The following is a 9,473-nucleotide window of genomic DNA, read 5'->3' as shown; positions in this document are numbered from 1 at the left end:
TCAGATACTGGAAATCGCCGAGGTAGACACATCGTCGGGTTTTCCAGAAAGCTATTTGAAGCTATTGGAGTTTAGGTGAGAAAGTTCAGACGTGTTGGTTCGATAAAGATGTCTGTTAACCTCAACAAGAGCAATGAGATGAAGGGAACAGCTCGGCCGTCGACGAGGGGATTTCCCGAGTGGATCCTCCTCGAGAGCAGGGTTTCCTTAGGTCAAAGCATACATGGCGAGAAGCATTGGTGGCAGGCGATTTTGCAGAGATTGTGCTCCTCGTGGCACTTGGTGCTCACCAGATTAAGTTACATGGCGAGTTATTCCGTGCATGGGTAACTCGTCGTGTGGTGAGGTGAATGTAGATGGCCTCGGTTCTGGGTGTTTCGGTAAGGTTGAATGTTGCTTTGAGGTAACCTGTTGGTTATATTTTTGGGTATGTTTTTCTCACTTTAAGGTTGTTCTGCTCCAACCATAAAGGAGAGTTTCTTTTGTGGATGATATAGGAAGTCCACTTGTGGTTACTGTATATGGGTTGGGATACCCCTGAAGTATCCCCTTTAATTTTATTTATTCATTGCTGATAAAAAAAAAAATATGCTTGATTGCAGAAGGGGATGATGAGTCATGCAGTTCAAGTGATGTAAGCTCATGTGCTTCTCTAAATGTTGAAAATTATAGTGAATTGCTTGAAGCTTTTCAAGAAACACATGATGAAGCTAATAGATTGGTTCTTTCAAACAACCGATTGAAAGAGCTTAACAACTGGCTTGAAAAGAGAGTTAGGGCACTTGAAGAAGAGCTGGAAAAATCAAAAAGTGATTTTGAAAATCTAGAAACTCATTGCAAAAAGTCTTCTTGCAAGTGTGACACTCTCATTTGTGAAAATTGTGAAAATCTTGAAAGGAAAGTACATTATCTTGTGAGTACTATGGATAAGCTTTCAAAAGGAAAATCCAGCTTTGAGAATGTCTTAGCATCTCAAAACTATGTTTTTGGAAGAGCTGGATTAGGTTTTAATCCACAAAACAAGCAAGATAAGTTTTCAAAGAATTTTCCAAAACAACCAGTAAAACAACCGATTGTTAAATCGAAACAACCGGTTGTTACATGCTTTTATTGCATGAAGAAAGACCATGATGTTAGATTCTACAAAATAAGGAAATTTTCTGTTCCCAGAGGCTTTATGAAATGGATTCCTAAAGGTTGTGAGGTTTCATATGATAAAAGTAAACGAAATGGACCCACATTTGTAAGGGGACCAAACCTTGTTGCTTGAATTCATGTTTATGCAGGGAATCTAGAGAAACATGAGGCACTCAGTCATCTGATCAGGTTTTTGGAAGGAAAAGATCAATATTGAAGCTGAATCAATGTTGTGTATCGGTCCAAGGTTCTAAATAGTCAAAAGAGGCTTCTTGATCAAAGTCATATGACTCATTGAAGGAACATCATAAATGATAAGACCTTCCTTATCTCTATCTTTAATTCCTTTAAAAATTCATATTCATGCTTAATATATCTAGTTAAATGCTTAATTTCATCTACACTGAATTCTATCTGGAAATTCTTAAAATTCAAAATCTGTTTTGCTACTGCAGAAAAACAACCGATTGTTTCCTCTCTGACAACACTGTGAAAGAATGGATTTAATTCTTTTTTTGAATTCTGTCTGTTGCAGATCTCAATTATGAAAGAATCCTTAGTCAATAAAGCAGTGTTGAAAGCTCATTACATTCTGGAGGAAGTTACAACATGTCATAAAGGAATATATTCCAAAATCTTGAAAATTTAAGAGCCTTTATGACTAGTCAAAGATCACATGTGATGAACATGCGATTTTCTGCTTTTTCTGACGTTTTCTGTGCAGGTCTTGGTCAAGTCTTTTCTATCTGAAGACTGAAACCCACTCACATCATTGAATGCAGTTTGGTTCTGTGTTTCTTTAAATTCAGTTGCAGCTGTTCTCTCTCACAAGAACAATCAATTGAGCCATCTCTTGCAACATCTCCTGCTCTCTTTGTGTGAGTCTTCTTTGCCCTTTTTTTTCTGCTGTCATGGAATCAACTCCTCCTACTTCAAAGAGGGTCAAAACAAGAGTTGTAAGGTTAGGAGGGAGATTAGAGGGCTGGTTTTCTGAAGACAATGAGCTCATTGAAAGGTATAGGTTTGAAACTAGCCCAAAGGTGATCAACAACCCCAAAGTTGTTTCCTTTGATTGGCTGAAAAGCCAAAAGCTAGATAATGTGAGGAAGATGCTCAAAGATCAATCTCTAAGAAGGTTCTTGGAGATGAAGGGAAACATATACCCTGATTTGATTCGGGTGTTCTACACTAATCTCAAGTTTGAGGGAAACAACCTTGTTTCTCATGTGAAGGGAGTTGACATGGAGATCACTTATGATGTGTGGACTGCTGTTGCTGGTCTGAAATATGCTGGACTAAGAATCAACAAGGGAAATCTTGGAGTAGTGGAGGATTTTAACAAAGTCCAATACTACAAGAGTTGCTTGAAGAATCAAAATGCCCAAATGAGAACTTGTTCGGTTGGAGGCTTAAAGCTAGATGAAAGGGTGCTTGCTCTTATTGTAACTTGGATTCTTACTCCAAGGGGGAGCAACCATTCTGTCCTAACAGAAGAAGACCTTGTATACATCTACTGCATCATGAAGAAGATCAAAATCAACTGGATCCACATCATCAAAGAACACATGCAAAAAGCCATGAGATTAAGTGATTATCACTATCCTTATGCTGTTTTAATCTCTAAATTATTGCTCTATTTTGAAGTGAATCTTGAGGATGAGACATCTGAGCTGATTAAGTCAACACAAAAGATGAACAATGGCTCTCTTAGCAAGATGGGATTCACCAAAATAAATGGGAAATGGGTGAGCAAAGAAGGAGATCATGGTGCTTCATCAAGTGCTGCAGCTGCTGATTTTGATGAAGAAGATCAAGCTGCTGACATGGATTTTCACCATGAGGAACAACCTGAAATCATTCTAGGTGCTGGAACCAGTGCAGGAAATCAAGGAGATGAAATGCCATCCATGTCTTCTTTTGAAAGATACATGGTAAATAGGCTTGATGGTTTTGCCGAGAACCAAAGAAATCTACATGATTTGTGTGTAAGCAACTTCCAGAGTATAGACAACAGATTCAACAACATGGATACTCGGTTTATGTCCTTGGATGAACAGATAGAAGCTATTCAGAATCAGATTTTTGAACTCCAGTATGGCAAGGATGATTAAAGGAAAAAACAACTGGTTGAATTCACGAAACAACCGTTTGTTTTTGGTCTTGTATCAGTTTAAGTGCTTCTGTTTTTCAATTCTGTATAATCTGGAACAATTATGTTTTTATCTCTTCTTTTTGTCTATTTGTGAAGAGAAATAGGGGGAGATTTTATGTTGTGTTGTCTTTCATTATCTTTTATATTTCTGCAAACTCTATGTTGTGTATGAGTGTTTAAGTAAGCCTTATTTCTGTTGGTGTTAATGCTACTGTTTATGTTTTTGCTCTAACCCTCTATTAGAGATATTGTGCTTTGCTTAAACTTTGTCTTGCAGGAACTGCTTCAGATTCAATCAAATCCAACACAAGCAACTAGGGATTTGTCTTCATCAAATAGAGGGACATTGTTGAATCAAGTGTGTTCAAGCTTTGAAGAATCCAAACCCTTTTGAAGTTTGATGGAAAGCTGGATGTGCTTGCTGTTGCAGAGGTGTTTTAGAATAGGATCTGGGGTAGATTTTATGTGTAAATCCACTCTTGATTGAATCCAAAGCTTAAGCATTCTTAAACCTTTTAATTGAAAGTGTTTTTCAAACTAAGTGAAAAACAACCTGTTGTTTTGTCGAAACAACCAATTGTTTTTGATGGTTGACTTGTTGTCAAACCAAAACAACCGATTGATTCGAGCATTCAACCGATTGTTTGTTTTGGGACCATAACAGAAAACTGTTTTGTGCTTTGACTGAGCATTAAATGATTTTATAACTGATTACGCTCCAGTTTTAAGTGCTTTGACCAATCTTTGAAAGCAATAAATAGTTTGTTATGTTTGTGTAACAAACAAGAACTGAGATTAAATCAAAGAAAAACAAATTTGAGTTTTTCACTGATTTTGCTTTTGAAGAGTTGAAGTTTTGATTTGAGATTGCTTGGATCAAGAGAGTGTGGAATAGGATTTTCATCTTGTATTGATTTCAGATCTTTCTATAACAAGAGTAATCCTTTTGTACTTTGAAGAAACTTTGTGTGTGAAGCTGAGAAGTGGTGTGTGTTCTTGGGGTTGTCAAGATCAGCATTCTTAGTGGTGTTTGTGCTAAGCCAAAAAAAGTGTGTAACTTGAGGGGATCAAGGTCACTTCTTTGGTGGTGTTGTAAGTAATCTAGGGTTGATTGCTTAGTGGATTCCCAGTGGTTTCTGGGAAGACTGGATGTAGCTTTTGGTTTAAGAGTGAACCAGTATAACTTTGTGTGTACAATCTCTCTATCATTTGAACTCTTTAATTTCAGTTTATATTGTGAACTGGTATAAACAACCGATTGTTTCTACGAAACAACCGATTGTTTTTCTGGTGCTGTGCTAAATTGCTTTGTGGTTTTTGCAAACTGAATTCTGATTCAAGGTTTCTCAAAGAAATTTCATTCTAGACTAAAAATTTTGCGAAAACCCTCTTTAAACCATTCACCCCCTCTAGTTTAAAGCCACACATTCTTACAGATACAACCTAACTTGACAAGCAGATGACCAATGACACAACAGAAACTTCACAAGTAGGTTTTTCATCTCAGCATACAAGACCAGGCCTCAAGAAAGCCTCAGCAAAAGAAGAACCAAACATTGACCAAAATATCAATTGTTCTTCCATCTAGTCTTCACAAGACAAATTTATGTAAAATAAATTGGGCTCACTTTAGGGGTGCCAATAGACGAATAAGCTAGAGTAGGGTGTGCTTAGTAATTGGGGCTTGTGCCAAGCCCACCTTTCATGACATGTGCACCTAGGTTTAAGGTTTCTCACAAATTACTACCTTACCCCACTATCTTGCTCTCTAAGACACTCTTTTCTATGAATAGAGTATCTTGCCTCATCTATTTTTGTTCTTGTCGATTGACCAAAAACGTCTTTGTGCGTCTACATCACTCTCATGCCCAAGAATCCCTGCGTTTGCACGTGTTTTCCCTTCCGTTTGAATGCCTGAAAACACAAAAGACAAAGGGTGCCCTAAAGGTCGTTTGCACTTTGACGCTCAAGTCAATCTTAGGGCTAAGAAACACCAAAATTGTTTTAATGTAAGACTGTGTGTTAAGCAGCGCAAATGAATAGCGTACCTTACTAAGTTTGTTACTTCCCTTTATATAGGCTGAAACTAGGGTTTCCACTTTACCCAAAATGGGCTTTCTGAGGGGGTGGGCCCAGCACTGCCGTTACCCACTCTTAGGATAACCTAGCGCGTGGGGTTCCCTCACTAGAGTGCAACCTTTGACGGGACGACCACCTGGATGCCTCCTTGTGCACTTGATCCCTGGGGTTGCCCGTCTTGGGAGCGCCCTAGCTGTCCGCGCACCATTCATGCAACTCGACCCCTGGAATGTGACCCTCACAGGTCGTATCTTTCCAGTGGCTCTATACTTGTGTTACGCCTGAACGCGTCATCCACTCCACACGCATGGACTCCCGTGACCTAGGCTTCTCCCTTACTGATAACTGGTACGTAGCTTGTGATCCACCTCCCGTGGCCTAGCTCTACTATTTGAGTTCTGATGCCCGACCTCTCCACACCGCTCAGTGGTACGTCGGTACATCCTGGTGATCGATGTCTGACCACTCTTTGGTTGCTTAGCACACGTACCTCGTGAGACACTGACCCACGCTGCTCGTGGGACCCCGCTTACGTGGCTGCAACATCACTAGCGGTCAACGACGCCCTAGAACTGGTCGGTACACAAGCCCCCCAATCTCGAGCTGTAACTTGTTCAGCAAAGAGACTAAGTTCTCGCCCTTGGTGAACTACGTGGCTCTGTATGACAAGACGTGAATAGCACGCCGAAATGATGCCTCCCTAAGCCTGCCTTAAATACGCACACATGTTTTGATCAACGACCAGGGCTTAACGTCGCTTGCGCTTCTTTGTTTACGTTAAGTATGCGAAAACACACGCTTCCAATCACTGTTCCATCATTCTCTGACACACCCTTTGATTGCTTCGTCTTCTTCTTCGAGCGCTCTCGTGTTTCCCTTTACAAATTCTAGAACCTTCATCCTACCTGATCAAAAGGTACGAACTTTAACTATTGATCGCACTTATCTGTCGATTTTGATGCTTGATAACTGCCCGTGATTGTTTATTCTCCTTGCATTTAAACTCTCTCTGTCGTTCTCCGTTCCTTCGTTCTTTCGGGTCCTCTTTGAGTGTGGGGTTTTCCTGGGTTTTCACTGAGTTATGCCATAGCCCCTTTCTGAACCTTCATTTCCTTCTTTTTCTTGTACTCTAGCTTTCTTAGACATGGCTCGAACGAAAACGACATCCAACCCTCCACCCCAAGTAAATTACAAAGTCTTGTACCCTTGGGCTTCTATGGAGCATCTCGCTGAGACCTCCACCCTCACCTCTAGCGAGGACGTGAGGAAACACATGGACGGAGAGCCTGAGTGTGTAAGGTGTGTCTTCACGCGGGAGAGCGACGCTTATATTTCCGTTCGGCCCTGCGCTAAGGGCGAACCCGTTTGCTCCGACGAACGGACTGACAATGGGGAGCCTTACTTTTTCCTGTACCAAACCGTTTTCAAACGGACTAAGTTGCATCTCCCCTTCACCGGCTTCGAGAGGGCCTTGTTGGCAGAAATCAACGTGGCCCCCGCTCAGCTGCATCCAAACAGCTGGGCTTTCGTGAGAGCCTTCTCAATTATGTGCAACCACTTTGGGCATCCTCCCTTCGTGGATGTCTTCCTCCATTTTTTCGAGGCTAAAAGTCCAGGGAAGAACCTCTCGGTGAGCTTCAATGGTGTGGCAGGGAGAGTTCTCCTCACGTTGTTCCAACAATCTTATAAAGGCTTCAAGGGAATGTTCTTTAGAGTGTGTTGCGCTGACCACGACCGCACTCTCCTCGACGACTTCCCACTCTACTGGATGAGGAAGTTAGGGTTCAAGAAACCCAGGACTCTCGAGGAACTAACTCCTTACGATCGCGAATTCTGTCAGGTCCTTGCTAGCCTGGGAACGGTGTTCAACACTGTCCAACTAATCAAACATGAGTATGATGTTGAGGCCCTCAAGGGCTATATTGGTTTGTTTTCACCTTGTCTTGCATGGATGTGCCTGTTTATCGTACTATTATACTTGCACATTTTGCCTCTTTATATTCGTATATTTACCCTCCGTGTTCTGGATTCCTAACCTCTTGTATTATGAAATTTACACGTAGGGATGGTGCTGAGCGAGGAGAAACGGGCCAGTCTGGCTGGTATCCTTACTCGTCGTCAAGGGGTGTCTGGGGGTGTGGGCACCTCTAGCCCTCACGCCCTTGCCTCGGCCACTGCTGCGCCCTCCCCTACTCCTTCCACTTCTACTGTTGCGGTCCCCCTTGTCGCCACCCAAGCATCACCCGCTCCACTTCCCTGCGAGAGAAAGGTAGTGGAGATTGAATCTGATGAGGACTCTGCTGAGGGGCCAGTCTTCAAGAGGCTCAGGTCTACGACGGCAACGACCTCACGCTCCTCCACCGCTAGTCGCCGGGCATCGCTTTGAGACCAAACGCCAAGTGCTTCCTCGCCCCCTAACCTCTTCGTGCTCGAAGATGGTGGTGAGAGCGTCCTTGCAGTCCCATACGCCCCCGAACTGCCCATTGTCTTGCAACATGCCCTCAAAGGCTTCCAGGTAGGGGTGACGGAGGACTCGGATGAAACCGTGGCAAGGGAAAGGCTGGGTCTCAACTTTGGGGCTCTTCTTGCTCAATCCAACGCCCTCATAACTAGGACTGAGGCGAGGGTGGCGCTGGTAGAGGCCAAAGCTAATGAAGAAACAACCCTGCTGGCTCGTACGTTTGCTACCCGCGAGGCCGCACTGAAGCAGGAGTTGACTAGCCTCCGCCAAGCTGAAAAGGATCTCTCCAAATAACTTCATGACAAGAGCCACGAGGCTGTCGAGTTGGAGGCAAAAATCCTGCCCTTGCGAACCCGGGCCATCGAGCTGGAAAAGGTGGTTGAAGCTTCCAAATCCAAGATGAAGAAAGGTGCACTAATCAAGAAGTGCAATTGGGTCGTGTTGAGGCCGAGCTCCTCCAACAAGCCCAGAGGTTTGAAGAAGTCGAGGCTGAACTGACCGGGAATGTTGTTGATGCTTATGACGCGAGGTTCGAGGACGCCCTTGCTCAGGTTGCCTGCGTGCTTCCCGAGATGGACGCTTCACCCTTCGCATCATCAAACCGTGTCGTAAATGGGCATATCGTTCTAAGGACTCTTCCCTTTTAGCTTGTACTTGGTTGCCAAACAAACAGTTTACTGCCCGCTAGTAACTTACTTGCTCGGATGTTTAGTTACTTTAACTTCCCTAATCTTGATTTGACTAAAATCTGCTCGTGGTGCTTGGCACCGCAATGCTTCTATTAGCGCCTTTGGTACCCTGCCCTTGCTGTATAAGCTAAGAGAAAAAAAAGGGAGGGGTTTAACTGTGAACTAGACCGTTCTACCTTGGTGTTCTCATTCGAGGGGGGAGGCGTTCTCTACGAATCTGTCCTTTCACTCACGAGGCCTCTAACGTAATGGAAAAACTTTCTTAACTAACCTCAGCTTCGCTCAAGGGCGAGGAGGATTTATCTGGTAAACTATTTCGTTCAACCTTGGCGTTCTCACTCGAGGGGGGAGGCGTTCTCTACAAACCTACCTTTCCACTCACGAGACCTCTAACGCAAGGAAAGCAAGTTCTTAACTGACCTCGGCTTCGCTCAAAGGCGAGGAGGATTTATTTGGTGAACTATTTCGTTCAACCTTGGCGTTCTCACTCGAGGGGGGAGGCGTTCTCTACGAACCTACCTTTCCACTCACGAGACCTCTAACGCAAGGAAAGCAAGTTCTTAACTGACCTCGGCTTCACTCAAGGGCGAGGAGGATTTATCTGGTGAACTATTTCATTTAACCTTGGCGTTCTCACTCGAGGGGGGAGGCGTTCTCTATGAACCTACCTTTCCACTCACGAGACCTCTAACGCAAGGAAAACAAGTTCTTAACTGACCTCGGCTTCGCTCAAGGGCGAGGAGGATTTATCTGGTGAACTATTTCGTTCAACCTTGGCGTTCTCACTCGAGGGGGGAGGCATTCTCTACGACCTACCTTTCCACTCACGAGACCTCTAACGCAAGGAAAACAAGTTCTTAACTGCATTGTATAAAACTCGAGAAAATATTTTCAATCGAAATTTATTGGGTGACCTCATTAAAAGCCCTTATAAGGGAAAAAGAGCGTCCCCTAA

This window comes from Phaseolus vulgaris, chromosome 5, assembly GCF_000499845.2.
Source record: "Phaseolus vulgaris cultivar G19833 chromosome 5, P. vulgaris v2.0, whole genome shotgun sequence".
Classification (NCBI taxonomy): Eukaryota; Viridiplantae; Streptophyta; class Magnoliopsida; order Fabales; family Fabaceae; genus Phaseolus; species Phaseolus vulgaris.
This window is presented reverse-complemented; position numbering follows the sequence as displayed.